Source organism: Tupaia chinensis, unplaced genomic scaffold, assembly GCF_000334495.1.
Source record: "Tupaia chinensis unplaced genomic scaffold, TupChi_1.0 Scaffold000050_1, whole genome shotgun sequence".
Lineage (NCBI taxonomy): Eukaryota > Metazoa > Chordata > Mammalia > Scandentia > Tupaiidae > Tupaia > Tupaia belangeri.
The window spans coordinates 2,425,975-2,443,627 of NW_006159508.1; positions in this window are offsets into that span (position 1 = coordinate 2,425,975).

Below are 17,653 nucleotides of genomic sequence, written 5' to 3' on the forward strand. Positions count from 1 at the left end.
TCTGGTCAAATTTAAATAAATAAATAAATAAATAAATAAATAAAGTTAAATAAAATAATTCTTAAAAAATAAGTGGATGGAATGAGAGTGACAAAATGTTGATAACAGGTGAGGCTATGTGATGGGTATATGCAGTTCTCTGCTCTTGTATGTTTAAACCTTTCCATACTAAAATATTAAAATTAAAATTAAAAATTAACTTGTACCTCAGAAAGTAAGCAGCAGAATATTAACACAATACACAGGTCACCTGCAAATCGAAACAATGCCATCTACCTCAAATGCTCCCTGTAACTGGTGTTATTGTCCCCATTTTAAAGTGAGCAGACTGAGAATTTAAGATGACAGGAGCCAAACTGCCTCACCAGTTTGTGCCCTTGGTGGCACTCCACACTACCACCAGCACTGCCATCATAAATATTTAACAGCCTGGCTGTCCAAGGTGAAACAGGTAAAAACATCACCTCACTAGAGTGGTTTTAAAAGATGTGTCTAACTAAGGGAGGGAGTAGAAAGTCTCAAAATATTCCTAGGTGGGCAGAAGGCAATTAGAGGTCTGAGGTGGCCTTCTGCCTCAGTTGGTCCAGTCATGTGATCCCCTGATGATCCAAAGGGGACTACTGAACTTATTGGAGTTACACTTCCAGGGTACCCATTAACAGATATTACACACTACTAAACTTCCACCTAGATTGTGTCTTCCCTAGTCTGCTCCAATATCTGCAATTATCTGTTTGAACAAGACAAACAAAGGCAGCTTGTCTCTCATGGCCACTTTTTTTAAAAAAAGAATTATTTTAACTTTATTTATTATTATTATTTTAATATTTCCAGAGAGAGAGAGGGAAAGTGAGAAAGCAAGCCTCCAGGCCCAGGACTCAAACCATGGTTGGTCATGTGGGAGTCCAGCGTCCTTAACTACCACGCCACCTGCCAGCCCCTCGTGACCACTTTTCATGCCAGTTGTGCTTTCTAGCGCATTCACAAGGCAGTTAAACAGAAAGTAGGGCAAGCTGGATTTCCTGTTAGTCTTAGCTCTGAGATATTGAACCAAAATTAAACATGAACAGAAATGTCCCCACACACACACTCCCTGAAATGCATGCAATACAAGTGTTTCTAGAAGTATAGAGTCATTAAGGTAGATCATGAGCTACTAAAGTCACCCACAGAGATTAAAATATACACGGCCATGCTTGGATCTCCCATTAAGACATGTCAGCATCTCCACAAGAAGAAACTCAGGCATGTATACTTTTTTTTCCCCAAAAAGCCCCCAGAATAATTCTGAAATTTTCCACATATCAAAGTGACTTGAATTGCTCTTAGAATAGGTTCAGAATATGAAGATAGAACATAACATCCCAGATGATCTGAAAATTCCTAATAGAATGTTCTAGAACTTCATCTATAATGGATTTAGTAATAATTCCAAAGACCACCTAAGAACTAGTATCAAAATATCTGCATAAGAATCCCTTGGAGCTTATTAATCTAGAAATTAATAGGCCTATTCAGAGATAATGAATTGATAGGTAAAGCATAGAAATTTGGGTTTTAATAAGTGTCCCAAATGACAGGGAATGAGTGTTAGGCAATATAATTTAATATAAAAAAAAATAATAATAATAAGCAGGAGGAAAAAAAAAAAGAAATTAATAGGCCTATTCAGAGATAATGAATTGATAGGTAAAGCATAGAAATTTGGGTTTTAATAAGTGTCCCAAATGATTCTGATATATGGTCAGATTTGGAAACTATTCATGTATGGCACTTAAGATGCCTTTTGGAGTCTTTTATAAATTCATTCATTAACAAATATTTATTATATACTATGTGTCAGTCTCTCAAGATTAAATAATGATAAAACTCAATGCCATGTTCTGGCTTCCTTATCCACTAGGCCAGAGGTTCAGCCCATCTCTGCTCTTTTTGATAATCAAGAAACCTCATGGATTCTCACACTGGAAAGGAGTCTAAGGGGCATCTGGTGACTCATCTGTAGAAGTGAATATTTTTAATAGTATTATTTATCATTATTAGTAGGTTCAATTTAATTAACACATGGATTAATTGCATTAATTAGATCAGTGGTCTCAACCCTTTCAGATGCAATGCTCCCTATTTAGAGCAGCTATTTTGAATCATTCTCCTTTTCTATTCTGAAATGAAATTCATACAAAATACAATGCGCACACATAATTGCAGATTTTCAATATAGTATCCTAAGTGTAACAGAAAAATAAAAGAAAGTTAACTTCCAATAAATGAAAACAGAGTTTATATGTAAGTACCAAGACATGACCACACAGGAAAACATTCACTTCTATGTGGAATCATTGTGATTTATTACTTCAAATGCTGACAGATATAAGCATTTGGAGTCAACAGACACAATACTGCCAACAACACTGCTATCAGGGATGTCATTTCCTGAGATGGTGACCATCTTTTAATAAAAATACAACCTTTTTCCTTGTTTTATACAGTGGTTTTATTCTTAGAAAATTCCTAAACAAATTTGTGACAGATGTAAAGCAGAGCCGGAGTTTAGGCTCTGATCATTATAGTTTTTTCTCTTCCAAGAATACCTGGTAACACACTCAAAAGTCACATATGGAACTTCTGAGAAGATGGAATATATCCACTTTTCACTATTTCCCCCTGCTTAGTATAGATAGAAATCCAGAACCTTTGTATATTAAGCAAACATAAGACAAACCTAAAAAGTGGAGAGAAGAAAGCATACCCTTGGTTAGGCCCTTGGCACCTAAAGAATAACATGGTGGTGAATTCTCTGAGTTTCCCTCTTGCTTCCTACATCCCAGACCAGGTTCTGGAGAAGTTGAAAACTTAGAAATGCCAATGGGTGCAGATAATAAAGTATCCCCCAGAAAAGGCCTACTGTCTGAGGCCAAAGGACCAGACAACGAGCAGCTTTGCAAACCAGAAAACTTTAAGAATATAATCACTTTGCTGCAGTCAACTATCACATGGTTACTTAGAAGTGCACCCTTCACCCTATCTTCATTTCCAGTGGCTCTGCCTTAGTCCAGACCCACAAAATCTATCAACTGTAAATCTACATTAGCTTCTTCACTGATCTCACTGTCCCTAATTATGTCCCCTCCCAATTTATTCTTCCAATCACAGAAAGGATGGTTTTTCTAAAATCTGACTCTCATCACATTGGTGATTTCCCAGTATATTTCAGCTAAAATCTTACCAAGTCTAACCTTATCAAGCTCCTTAATAATAAAGGCCTACCTACCTTTCTGGCCTAATCTTCTAATCCCTTTCCTATTTCACACCCTATAACCACCTCCTTCCACAGTAAAATCCTGTCAATTCCCAATGCATCACATTATCTCTTATCCCTAGGACTCCAAATAAGAAGAACCTATAACCACACCCCACTGAGGGATTCTTTCTCCCTCTTCCTCTTCCTCTCCCTCTCTGTTCCTGTCTCTCTCTGGTGAGCACACACCTGAACCCTCTAACAATGTTTTGTTTTGTTTTTAGGTTAGTTTCCTTGACTAGGTCTTAAAATTCCTTTATGTAGGAGTCAAAAATATTTTGGTAGCCAAAGTTCTAACACCTTTTAAATTTACACTATAGAAATTAAAAGTGTATACCCTAAATTCTTTACCTAACCCTTGATTGAAAGTAAGCTAAAAACCAGAAGCCACAAGTTTTTAATACAGGAGTCTTGAAAGACCGAGAAACTGAGCTACTGACATAAGGCTTTGAGAACACTCTGTACTAAGCTAATGATTACACACCTTCTTATAGATAAGGAAAGGACTGGAGATATTTACTAGTCAGTTAACTTGAAGTAGCTAAGAATATAAACAATAGATAGGTTGGTGGGATAGAATACTTTTTTGACAGACTTCTACTCTTTCTATATCTTGTCATCATAAAATCCAGTAGTTAGTACACAGAGATCTTTTGTGGAGTTTTACTATAACTATAATGGTTAATTATTACACAACCTTTAACCTTGAGACTATAGAACTCACTCACTTGTCCATTGTAGGAAATTACACTTTCCAATCACTGTTTAGTTGCTACAGGAAATTGCATTTTATAATCTTTAACCAACAAAGGTGTCACTGAACTTGTTATAATTAAATAAGTCAACCAGTATAAAAATGTTTGGATTCTCTGGGGATTAATAAAAATCATCCACCTTTTTCCTGGTACCAATTTTGGTATAAGTAAACACAAAGAGTGACCACAGCAAAAACATTTTAAAACAATACAACATCAAGAAAAACCCATGAAGACATAAAGCTAAGTGACTAAAACCCAGACACTTTCCTTGGATTATAACTAGAGAGAAAACCTGGAGCCCATTGGAGCCCAGGGACCTTGGTAGAGAGGGATTTGCCCAATATGTAGAGCAAGAGGGGAGGTGGGGGAGATTCAGAAGAGGAAAGCATCAAACAGTGTTATCATTCCAGAGAGGCAATGCAGGAGAGTGCTCTCATATACACCCTTCAGTGTCCTGTTTACATGGGTTCAGATCCTGGCTCTGCCTACTTTATTATCAAACAACTTGCTTAGTCCCCCTGAGTCTCAGTTTCTTCAATTTATAAACAATGATACCAAGTCAACTCATGAAGGTAAGAGGATTAAAGGAAATGACTTAAAAATTTAGCACAGTTCTTAACATACTGAGACACTACTACTTTTGTTGTCATCTTCTCATTTCACTATTTCACTTAAACCCAATCTGGATGACAAAAATGCCTAGAAATGTGACTCAGCAGGGGCACCTGTCCACCTGCCCCAGCCCTGGAGCAACCACAGAACATCCACCAATCTAAAGTTTCTGCAGTGGCTTGTCCCAGCTTATCATTCTTACTGCAATTCTCACCTCAGATATTTTTCATGGTAACTCTCTGATGACAGTCATCTCTGGGCATCCTAACAGGCATGGTCACTATAAAATGTCTCCTATTGATTTATCAAATTAATAAAATAAACTACAAAATAATATGGTCTTCTCAATAGATATAGAAAAGGCATTTGACAAAATACAGCTGCCTTTCATGGTTAAAAACTCTCAGCAAATTAGGTATAGAAAGAATTGCTTTACCAAGGGGCTGGCAAGTGGTGTGGTGGTTAAGGGCACTGGACACCCATATGGCTGACTCTGATTCAAGTCCTAGACCTGGTGGCTTATTTTCTCACTTTTGCTCTCTCTTCCCTCCATTTTCTCTGGTCAAATTAAAATAAATAGATAGATAAATAAATAGTTAAATAAAATAATTCTTAAAAAGAAAACAAGAAAGGACTCAGAATTGTATTTCTTCTGCAATTTTCCAACAAGCTAGGACATGGACAACATAAATAAATAAATAAATAAATAAATAAATAAATAAATAAAATAATGCATCTTATCAAAAAAAAGGCCATTTTTGGCAAGCCACGACTAATGTCACATTCAACAGTGAAAAGTTGAAAGCTTTTCTTCTAAGATAAGGAACAAGACAAGAATGACCACTCAAACCAATTCAATTCAACCTAAATCCTAACCAGAGCAATTAAGCAAGAGAAAGAAATTAAAGATGTCAAATTGGAAAGGAAGAAGTTAAATTGTTCCTGTTTGTAGATGACATGATCTTATACATAGAAAACCCTAAAGAGTCCACCAAAAATTCTTAGAATAAACAAATCAGTAAAGTTGCAGAGTATTTTGTAAATATACAAAAACCAATAGTGTCTCTATTAAACAACAAACTAAAAGGGCTAGGAAAAAATATGCTATTTATAATTGCTACAAAAAAAACATAAAACACTTACAGATAAATTTAACCAAGGAGGTGAAAGCCTTGTACACTGAAAACTAAAATTTCTGTCACCATTAACAAAAATCAACTCAAAGTGGATCAAAGATCTAAACCTAAGACTACAAACTATAAAACTACTGGTGGTAAACACTGGGAAAACTCTGGGAGACATTGGGGTAGGCAAAGACTTCTTAAGCAAGACCCCCAAATCACAGACAATAATCCCCAAAATAGACAGGAGAGATTACATCAGATTAAAGAGTTTCTGGGACCAGCAGTTAGCATAATGGCTATGTCGCTGGACTCCCATGTAGTCAACCGCGGTTTGCATCCCAGACCTGGTGGCTTAAACTCACGCCGGGCACATGTGTGTGCGTGCCCAAGATCCCAAGAGGAGAATGGAGGAGAAGGGATTGCAGCATGGCCATCCTCCTGGGGGGGGGGGTATTTCTCACTTTCTGTCTCTCTGTCTCTCTCTTTCTGGTGAGCACACGTGCCCTGTAGCAAAAAACTCTCAAAAACAGATTAAAGAGTTTCTGCACAGCAAAGAATATTGTAATTAGTGTGAATCTACAACTCTTAGAATGGAGAGAATTTTTGTTAACTGTACGTCAGATAAGGGTCTGATAACCAGAATACACAGGGAAATCAAGCAGCTTACCTGGAAGAAAGCAATTAACCTAATTAAAAGATGGGAGAATGAGCTGAATAACCAGCTCTCTAAGGAAGACATACAAACAGTCAAAAAGCATATGAAAAAATGCTCAACATCCCTCATCATAAGGGAGATGCAGATCAAAAACACAATGAGATTATCACCTAACCCCTGTCAAAACAGCAAAGATTTTAAAAAAATAAAAAAACAAATAATGATAAGTACTGATGAGGCTGTCATGATAAGGGGAACACTCTTACACTCTTAGTGGGAATGTAAATTGGTCCAGTCACTGTGGAGAGCGATATGGAGGTTCCTCAAAGACCTTCAAATAGAACTGCCATATGATCCAGCAATTCCACTCCTGGGTATCTATCTAAAGGACAGGAGAGCACTCAGTCAGAAAAGCACTTACACATCTATATTCACTGCAACATTATTCACAATTGCAAAGACATGGAACCAACCCAAATGTCCACAAACAGATGAATGGATTGAAAAATTGTGGCACATATACTCCATGGAATACTATTCAACCATTAAAAAAAAACAAGGCCCTGGAATTTGATAGAAAGTGGATGAATATGGAAGACTTGTTGCTGAGTGAAGCAAGTCAAGTTATGAAAGGGAGACATTGTATGTCTCCACTTAACATATACCGACTGTCTGCACTCTATGGTAGAGACTGAAAGACTGGAGAACATCAAAGTATTAAAAATTGTAATGGACACTAGAGACAAAGTGGAAAGAGAATGTGAGAGGGGAAGAGCATAGGAAATTTGTGGGGGAAATGGAGAGATAAGATACTTGTGGGACACAGTTAAGGTTTATTATCTGTTGACAAGGATGTGTATGGTGGTCTCAACTAGGCTGAACTGAGGTGTATATCATGTTGGGTAGTGTCTTCACAATCTAAACGATGTATAGCAATTTAATGTATGAATAAAAAATTTTTTTAAAAATATTGATGAAATAAATTGAAGAAGATACAAATAAATGGGAAGATACCCCTTGTTCATGAACTGGAAGAATTAATATTGATGAAACGTATGCAGAGTAACATAGGCTTAGCAATGTCTCTTAATTCTATTCACAAAGAGTACCAGTCAGCCCAGTCAAGATGAAGTTTTCATAACAGATGAGGAAAATTTAAAATGAAGGGATTGAGCCAGGACACATAAGCAGCTGGTGGCTGAGTCTTAGTCCAGCCCTCTTACTCTTGTGCTACCCTTTCATTGCACAAATTCCTGCTCTATGCTGTCGCCTTTGACTTGGCCAGATGGTTGGCACATTTTTCTTAAATATTTGCCAAAAGGGCTATTAGCTTTCCAAAAATCTCAAATTAAGCAGCTCATGACTGCTTCTTAAGATAAAGAGAATTGAGTTCAAACAAGGCACTGTAGAAAGCAACTTGACAGGACCATGTTGCCTCTGTTTACTATCTCTGGATGCCAGATGCCAGCTTTCTCCTGTCCATCCACCAAGGATTTGTGATTGGGTTTGAATTCTCTAACATTGTTTCCTAGAAAAAGCCTTAGAGTCACTGGTGTGTCTGAAAAGAAAAAGAAACACTTTGCTAATCCAATATAGACATGCCCTGAGGCACTTCAGAGGCCTGAACTCTGGGTGGTAAAAAGTACTGTTTGTTGTTGAGTTTCAGAAGCAAAGAATAAAGACTTGTGAATCTGTCTTCTGAGGGAAAAAAGTCTGAAACTCCAAACTGACTGTTCTGACCACAGAGCCAACCTTCAAATAAAAACTTAAAATTTAATCATCCAGTTGAGTATTGGTGGTTGGGTATTTTATATAGTTTAGGACAAGAAAATTTTTACTAACATTTAACCAAATTTGTATCTTCCAAATATTAAAGCATTTTATATGAATCTTCCATTTCCTCGATATAATTTAAACTAGTCTAAAAAACATAAATGGAGACCAGTGCAGATTTATTTGACCATTTTTTAGAGTTCATTCAGAGCTAACAATTGACTGGGGGATATTTAACAAATTACACCCTTGATTCTTGAGAAAATGATAGCACCCATTTACCCTAAATTGTTAAACTCTTTCACTAGTTTCTGGTTCTTTTACAGTCAACATTCCTTGCTCCCAATCCTTCTCATAGTTCTCTTTCATACTTAAAAACTCAAATCTTGGGCCCAACAGATGGCATAATGCTTATACTGCTGGACTCCCACATAGTCGACCACAGTTCCAGTGCCAGATCCAGCAACTTGAACTCAAGCCAGGCACATGTGTGTGCGTACCCAAGATCCCAAGAGGAAAATGGAGAAGGGATTGCAGCATGATCATCCCCCTTGAGAGGTGATCTCTCACTTTCTGTCTCTCTGTCTCTCTCTGTCTTTCTGGCAAGCACACATGCCCTATAGCAAAAACCTCTCCAAAAAAAATTTTTTTTCATTTCCATAGCCAATCCTATTCCAACTCCCACACTTCCTTGTGTCCTTTAAGAAGCAGCAATCTCTTTCTACTGGTGCTGATCTCATTGGTTTTGAGTATGTAACTGAAACTTTTTTATACACAGAAGAAACAGTCTTGAGAATCTGTATTCTTACAAAAGAATGTTTTCCTTGGTTTTGCCTTGTTTTGCTTGATTTCAGAAAGTTTGGCTTTGAACATCAAGAAGCCTAAGCCTGAAAGAAGAGAAGATAGAGTTTATCCATAAACACAGTTTGGAAACAGAATAGAGGAGGTGTCAGTTTTCACACCACACAGAGATGAAATTCAAAACTGGGAGGTAAAAGTAAGACAAAATTGTTAATGATGGTCCCTAAATTAAAGGTCCTTCTTTCTGTTCCTTCACATGTCAAAAAAGAAACTTTGGTTGGATAGTGATAGTGCATTCCAAACAGGTTCAAGTATCTGAGATTATTCCCAACCTCACATAATATCCCACACAGCAGAGAGTGGAGGCTGGCAGTTTCAGGCAGATAGAGAAGTCAATAGAACTGTCCCCCCAACTCCAACTCCCACACACACACACACACACACACACACACACACACACTCCTCTGACACAGAATGGTAAGGGACAATATCATGCTTTCCCTAATCCCAAAAAGAATACAGAGTTGACTGAAAGAACACCAGTCTATTAGGAGAGGCAACTTGTTTTAGATATGAAGGACAATGGGTGCTGGCATGGAACAGGTGACCAGAGGCCCGGCAGGTAACAAATGGCAGTGGAGGCAGAAGTGTTCATCTACTCAGATGAGATCAGCCTGGACAGAAAGTAGCAATAAATCAGACATGGTCTCCACATGCCCATTCCGGTAACCTCCCACCCCATGCAGGACTGTGACATACAGAAACCAGCTTCACTGTGTTGAGACACTGAGATTTGAGATTGTTTATGGAAACAGCTAACTTCCATTATTATTTAAAAAATAAAGACATTCCCCCTTTTTTTGCTTGTATGAAAATGTAACATATAAATTTGTACCCAATAAGTAACAAATACTAAGAGAAAATAAAGCAGAGTGATATGAAAGTGACAAGAAAAAATGAGTCAGAGATTCATCATGATGACATCATGCAGGGTCTCAAAGGTTATGGAAATAGAAAGTCTGAATTTTATATTAAATTTAGTGAGAATCTATTAGAGAGTCTTAAGAGGTGATATGACCTATCTTATGATTTATTTTGGTTGCTGTTTGGAGAAATTATTAGAGTGGGACAAAAAGAGAAGCTGAGAGATGGTTAAGGAACCATTAAATTAGTCTAGAATAGAAATGTTGATTGTCTAACCTGAAGATGAGAATTGTAGAAATGAAAAGAACTGAACATAATGAGGATATATATTGGAGATAAAACTGAAGAACCAGAAATGACACATGAAGGAAAAATTGAAATGATTCCCAGATTTCTTTAATCACCAGAGGTGTATGAACTTGCTAGGGAGAGAGAAAGAAACAGGGAGGTAGAAAGCACCCCCAAAAAGGGTGTGTTCATGCCACAATCCCTTCTCCTCCTGTCAGGATTTGGGCATGTATGCACACTTGTCCAGTTTTTCAAGTCACTAGAGCCTGGATTCAAACTTCAGTTGGTTATGTGGGATCCAGCTCCTTCAATTGCTAGGTTAAAGGGCAGGCCCTACTCCCAAATTTTTCTTAAGAAACTGGGAAAAGGTGACACATTTTCTAAAGAAGAGACTAGGATATTAGTAGTTTAGGGAGAAAGAAAATTAGACAATAGAGTTCTGTTGGGGCCCGTTACATTCAAATGCCTCTTAGACAGCTAAGTCAGGTAGGCAGTTTAACATCAGGTAGGCAATTTGATTTATAAGCCTGCAGGTAAGAGAAGGTCAAGACTGGATATTTACATTTGGGAGTCATGTGCATATAGGTGGTATTATACTATGGGATTAAATGAAATCCATCAAGGAGATATTGTACACAGCAAGAATCCTAGGAAGACAAGGGGAAATGAAGTCATAAAAGAGATTGAAAGGGAGTATAGACTGAGAATGAAGAAATTAAATATGAGAAGCTAGTGTTCCAAAAGCCAAGAAAACAACCTACCTGGGTTATCTTTATTCTGAAATTAACACAGATCATTCACAAGGTTCATGAAGTTGCTAGAAGCCTACAGTCAATGATTTTTGTCTCCCTATTCCTCATAGAAAAATGTCAAGGTCATGGACACAATCTGCCTCTCAAATGCATACATGTAGTCTCGTATGGAGTTAATGAGCATACTAATAGTTCTGCCTCTCCCTCTCTCCTACTGGAATAGTTCATGTCTTATTGCACTGACTCTGAGTCTTTTCCACAAAGAATGCCTTTCAGGACAGATTATTTAAATCAGCTATGCCATTCAGAGAATGACTTTCTCTTTACAAAAAATTATGCATATTAGACTATCAAGCTACAGATTACCATCAGACAGGCTACCAGTGTTGAATGTATTATGGTTTGCTTGGTATTAAATGGGTTGTTCTTGGGAATTTATTCTAAGTTAAATATTGTTAATTGTCATCATTCTGTCTACAGAAATAGTATAACCAGCTGCAAATGTTGCCTAATTCAATACTCCATGATCACTGACTGCCCATAAGTAAAGCTATCAAGAGTAAGAACTTCTTACTCATTAATTATCCAAATAACCTCATTTCTCACATTAACTGTGACTTTTAAGACAGTACTTTTAGTAGTTTTCAGATTTGCAAAAATGAGATTCATCCAATTCTGTACTAACTTTAATGGATCTCAATTACAACACTCAAGAGTTCTTCAAATTATGGCTTAAAATGTCAGAGTTGGACATATTCAAAGACTGTTCTATTTAAACACACACATATACAAATAAATATTAGTGATTTAATTAGGTTCTTGGTGAGAAAATACATCAAAATACATCAACTGTACATAAAAGAACACAAACCAGTAGATACAGAATATTTCCATATTCAGGTGGAAAAAAGGTTCATAGATCACTCAAACATGCATACATAAGTTTCCTCACAATTCTACACACAACTTCAGAAAGGTCTCAAGGCCTCTGAAGATTACATGTGCCTCCACTGCAAGAGTTTCCATATTAAGCACTCTGGGCTTAGGATATTTTCTCCTATGGAATGTACTGTGTGTGCTTTCTCCGTATTTGATACAAGGAACCCAAAATTTTAGTTTTGAAAAGTACAGTCTTAACAGACGCTGGGTTTTGTTATTCTAGGAAAATGGACAAGCCTCACTGAGAACTAGAGTAAATTTTCAACAGTATATCGAGTTGGTGATTCGGGACGCTGTCCCAGGTGCTGAAAGCTCCGGCTCAGTGTCACCAGGAGCTGTCCAAGGTCCAAAATGTATCAGGCTAGGGGTGTGCATAGTAAAAGTCAAATATCTGGCCCATCCAAGAACCATTGAGTCAGAATTATTATCAATAGGTACCACAAATCTGCATTATAAGGAGTTTCTCAGGAGATTCTTATGCCTAATACTAAGATTATGTCTATCAAAAGTTAGTAATACTCTATTAAAGACTGAAAACCATTTAATGTCATTTGAATTCACTCATAACTGTAAATGTGCCTGCTGCTTTTAATACTGTCTTCATCAACATCACAATGAGTTATTAAATTCCTGAAAAAGACATTAAACAAATTTCTTCGAGATGATTTCTGTCACCATTTGGTGACAGAACCTCTTCAAGGAATCTCAGGAAAGGCAAACTCCTTTTGAAATTAATTTTCTTAATCCATCACCAACTCTTTCTTATCCATCCAGTCTAGTAATGAAAATAATTATAATTACAACCAATATCTGATCACTCATTCTGTGCCATCCACCCAACCCATAGCAACATAAAAGTAATACAAAAAACAGAAAATATTTATTTATTAAGTGCTTAGTACATGCCCAATACTGTTCAAAATTCCTTACAAGACTGTATTTTTTTATTTTGCAAGAGAGAGATTTTTGCTATAGGGTGTGTACGCTTGCTGGAGAAACAGAAAGTGATAAATCACCCCCCAGGGGAATGATCATGCCATAATTCCTTATCCTCCATTCTCCTTTCAGGAGTTTGGGCATGCACGTACACACACACAAAAACACACACATACACACATATGTGCACACCCAGCATGAGTTTCAATCCTCCAAGTCCAGGACTTGAACCATGGTCAGCCATGTGGGAGTCCAGTGACATAACCATTATGCCATCTGCTGGTCCCACATGACTGCATTATTAATCCTTACAATAAAGCATCCATGATCCTCAGAAAGGCAAGAAAAACTGTACTTTGTACTATTTAAGGTGTTGGTACCCACTTACAGTCCTTGTCATATAAATATATTACTAAACCTAACATTCTCATCATTTTTTAATATGTAAAAATTAAGGTGACTTGAAGTTTCTATTTTTAATTTTTTTAAGTTTGTTGATTTTTCTTCCACAAGAACAGAAAATAAAAAGAAGCATCTTCAGGACCAGCAGTTAGCATAATGGCTATGTCGCTGGACTCCCATGTAGTCAACCGTGGTTTGCGTCCCGGACCCGGTGGCTTGAGACTCATGCCGGGCGCGTGTGCGTGTGTGCCCAAGATCCCAAGAGGAGAATGGAGGAGAAGGGAATGTAGCATGGCCATCCCCCCTGGGGGGTGATTTCTCACTTTCTGTCTCTCTGTCTCTCTCTGTCTGTCTGGCGAGCGCACGCACCCTATAGCGAAAACCTCTCAAGAAAAAAAGAAGCATCCTCAACAGGGTCTATACATCACAGTCCTATCCCCCCAGGCCCTATAAGCATCTTGGGCATGCATGCAAGCCTCAGGACACAAACTTGCATCCTGTCCACATGGACTCAGCATTGCAGGGCATCATACCACAGCTACATCACTGCAGCTACCCCAAAGTTCACATTTTTTATTGCCAGCTGTGTTCCTGGCACTTTAACAGGTTTTCTTCATTAAAACATCACAACTATTTATGAATGTCTCATTATTTCCATTTTAACAGGTGTGTTGAGGCTCTGACATACAATAAACTGCATATACTGAAAGTGTACAATTTAATAAGTTTTGACATACGTATACACCTATGAAACCATCACCACATTCAAAATAATTAAAATATTCTTCACTTTGGAAAGATTTTTCATGCCAGCTTATAATCTCCTTCCTGCCCCCTCAAGTTACTTCTTCTCAGACAACCATTGATCTGCCTGCTGACACATTTGCATTTTCCAAGTGCAATCATACATTGTACTCTGTTTATCTGGCAACCTACACCCAGCATGATCATTTTGAGATTCATCCATGTTTTTACTGCATTTATCAATAGTTCTTTCCCTTTTACTACTCAACAGTATTCCAATGATACGCATTTTAGAGATAAGAAAAATTTGAAAATAAACAAGTACTCTAAGATTGCACAGCAACAAACCAGATTCAAATGTAAATCTTCTCTACAAAATACAAACACCCCAGATTTTCCCACTATAAACTCTGTGTTTCTTCATTTTGAACTGAGAAATAACTTTCATACATTTTCAGAATGGGAGAGACATAGCCCTCTGAGAAACCAGAATATAACACACCAGAAATAGCTGTTGGATGATTAACTGGAGAGGGTGTTAACTGCTCTATCCACCCACCCCCACTATACTTGTTCTCAGCAGTAGCACCCTCAACATTTGGGCTTCCTATTTCCTGGTCATTCCTACAAAGAAGTGTTCCAGATCCTGGGGATGCCAAGATACATGGCATCACTGTATGCAAGGCCTAAGCTCTAGCTAGAATTCTTTCCTGTGGCCCTAAAGAGAACAAGTATGTGGAGGTGATGAAAGGTAGTCAAATTTATGGTAGAGGAAGGAGGCACTGTCACGGCCTCATTAAACCGGGTCATGTGCATAACTTGCCCCGATGAGTAGACTTAATTAGGGATAGAGAGAAGATAACAACTAGGAAGTGGGAAAGAAAGGAGAGGTGGACTGCCTTTGCCAAATTCCTTATTTATTTAGTGATCAAAGTCACCCAGCACTCACAGAATATAAATAATTAAACAGACTTCGTTTCCTCATGAGCCCCTCACAACATACTTCTGAAGAGTAATTGATAAAAACTAATGATTATAAAGTGGTTATTATGGGCTAGAGATGACAAAAGTAAAATTTTTCTATTTCCATTACATTAACAAAGAAATTACTTCTCAGAAGATACAAGTGGCTTGTCCAAGGCCATATGGCCAGAGAGTGATTAAGTTGTGGTCAGAATTCAAGTCTCCTAGCATAGGGCTCTTATAACTTCAGGACCTTAAGTTCTCAACCAGCAGTCACCCACCAGCCTCTGTACACCTCACCACCACTAGAGTTACCACAGGCTCCCCCTGTAATGCAGGTTCCTTTACTTTCAGACTTCTGACACCCTTTTCTCAGCCCATCAGCACGTGCCATGACAGGTGCCCTGCCCTCAGAATACAGTCCAATTCTAGAGTCAAATTTAAAAATACTGTGATAAACCACTTGTGCACTAGAAAGTTAATAATAACAATGTTATGCTCTTGATAGGTACCAATGGAGCTTAAGAAGACAGCGCGTAAGAGTGATGTAAAATGTGGACAAGACTGTGAAGTGGCAATTTTCCAAGTCCTGTCTTCATACACATTAATATCATAGATTTATGGACTCTAATTTCACACAAAGCAAATTACTATCCCTCTTTCAGAGGGCCAACTTGGGTTGATGTGGGTTCTGGCGTAAGAGAGGAAGAAGGGAAACAGTAATCATAATAAATGATAACTACATTTATCAATTACAGTCTATTGGCTATTTTATCAGTATTATCTCAATTAAAGCACAATTCCATGAAGTAGGTGCTATTGTTAGCCTCATTTTCCGAAGAGAAACTGAGACAGAGAGGCTAAGTAATTTAACCATCTCAGTACTATGCAGAGCTGGACCTCAACGGCTGTTCTTCCAAGAAGGCGCCTTCTCCACCAGTAGCAGTTCATTATACACCAGTTACATTCCCAGCGCTGTGCGAATCTTATTTTTAATTTAGTATTAAACCTTATTAATATTCATTTAATATCAATAGGAAAAGAATATAAAACCTCTTTCAATAGTCATTTCATTGAACCTCACAGCAACCCTCTGAAGGAGGTATTATTGTTATTACCTTCATTTTACAGACGAGGCCCAGGAAAGAAAGGAAACTGAGTATGTGTGGAGCTCGAATTGACGGCAGTCTGGCCCGAGAGTCGGCGCTCTTATCCGGCACAGCTGATTCCTATTCGGATTTCGTTTTTTTCCTTTCTACTCCGTTGAGATTATAACACTTTCTTTCCCAGGAGTTAGGGAAGAGAAGCCCGCACTCCGCCGGGCAACAGCGCACGGAGTTTTCCCCACCGGCCACCCGGGGGCGCGACCGCGCTGAGTTGAGGGGAACGGCGGGGAAGCCAGGGCCTTCCAACCCGGGCCCGGGCCCGCCCCTCATCCCCCAACAGCCAATCAGAAACTCCGCTGACGGCGCGCGCTGTCTGAGGGAACGACGTGGGCGAAGACCGCTATGTCCCTTACGAGGCATCTGGTTTCCAAAGAAACCGTGCACACACGGCAGGAGATCTCCAAAGGTAACCGGGGCTCCAGACTTTTTCCCACACAGTCTCCTAAACCGCGCCTGTCTGCCCGACCCTGGCAAGGGAAGACGGCGGCAGCCAACCCCTGTAGTCCCCGGCGTCGATCCCTTCCACCAATCATCGCTTACCCTCCCCGCTTCAGCCTATCAGGAGCGCAGTGTGCCGCTTGCGGGTCACGTGGTGCGGAGGGCGCTTGGGGTTCCTTGTGGCGAGAGTAGGGAGGGATGCCCTGCCTTGGAGTAGGTCTCCGCAGTAGAGACAGCTTCTACAAGAGGTTCCAGGCCCAGGATAGCGGTCTCCACGCTCCTTTGGCTTGTGCTTTGGATAGTATGGGGCTCGATTCTGACCCAGAACCTTAATTTGGGTCCTCATCCAATAGTCCCAGAGTTTGGCACATGGAAGGCCCCTGTTTGAAACACGCTCACCGCCACAAAACGTCGTGCCTTCCCCTGTAGGGATTGTCCTTTCTGAGCACCTTTGGAACTTTGTAAATACCTACATTGCAGCATTCACTGTGTTGCTTTATTTATTTCTCCCTCATTAGACGGAGGGTAGGACCATCCCTTAAATATCTTTGCACTGGGCTAATTATTTAAACTCTCTGGGCAGCACTTTTCTCAATTAAGTGAGGCTAATAGTACCTCCTGCATAAAGCTGTGTGCATTAAATGAATACTTGTGAAATACTTCAGAGTCTGGCACACAACAAATTGTTCAGAAAATGTTAGCCACTGTTATTCCTGTCCCTGGCCCCAGCATGTAAGTTCTCAATACTTTCATGTATTCGTCCTTGAAGGTTTAAATCCCAGCTTCCACAGAACTGCTGCTACATGGCTACTATTGTGTCAGGGTGCTTCAACAAGTTTTGAGAACCGAGAATAGCACTGTAGGGCAGAGGCCCTGAGTTCAAGTTCTGACTGCAGTTTGCTGGCCGAATAAGCTTGGGAAATGGCCTACAAGTTTTTAGTTCCTCGACTCTGAAATAGAGATGATCATAGTAAAAAACTACTTCATAGAGTCGTAGTACACCCAAGTAATGCAGGAGAAATGCTTAGAACAGTGCCTGGACTATAAGTTCTCAGTGTTTTCCTTCTTATCAAACTTTCA